We start from the raw sequence: 510 nt of genomic DNA on the forward strand, positions 1-510 counted from the left end.
TAAGAACCACACACCAAGGGGCAGGTCTAGGGCATCTAGACATCTGAATGTGGGGAGCTGGTGGCAGGGTGTGTTTTACTCAGTGTGACATTTAAGAGACAACTTGACGCAGGAATACGAGGTCTAATATCAGAGCCCAAATGCACCCAGTCTCCCATGTCATTCAAGGAAGGTGCACAGTGAGGAGACGTCCTGTCGGACTCGTTCCTCAGAGGGAAAAGCTCTGTCTGCACAGAGATCAGACCCCTGACAGGGACACATATGCACAACAAGCATTTGTACCTGGGAAACCATATGCTCATTGATCAAGGTTTCTGTGTTATCAACTTCTGTCAGGTGGGGCCAAATCTTCAGCTATGAATACTCTGTCTCATGAATATGCAAATGAGCCAAGGTGCACTAGGTTAAGTAGGGATCTGTGTCCTCACAGCACCCACCATCACGCCTTCCCCCACAGAGGCCCTGACAGCACCACCCTCAGCATGGACTGGAGCTGGAGCGTCCTCCTCC

The sequence above is a fragment of the Pteropus vampyrus genome, unplaced genomic scaffold, assembly GCF_000151845.1.
Source record: "Pteropus vampyrus isolate Shadow unplaced genomic scaffold, Pvam_2.0 Scaffold735, whole genome shotgun sequence".
Lineage (NCBI taxonomy): Eukaryota > Metazoa > Chordata > Mammalia > Chiroptera > Pteropodidae > Pteropus > Pteropus vampyrus.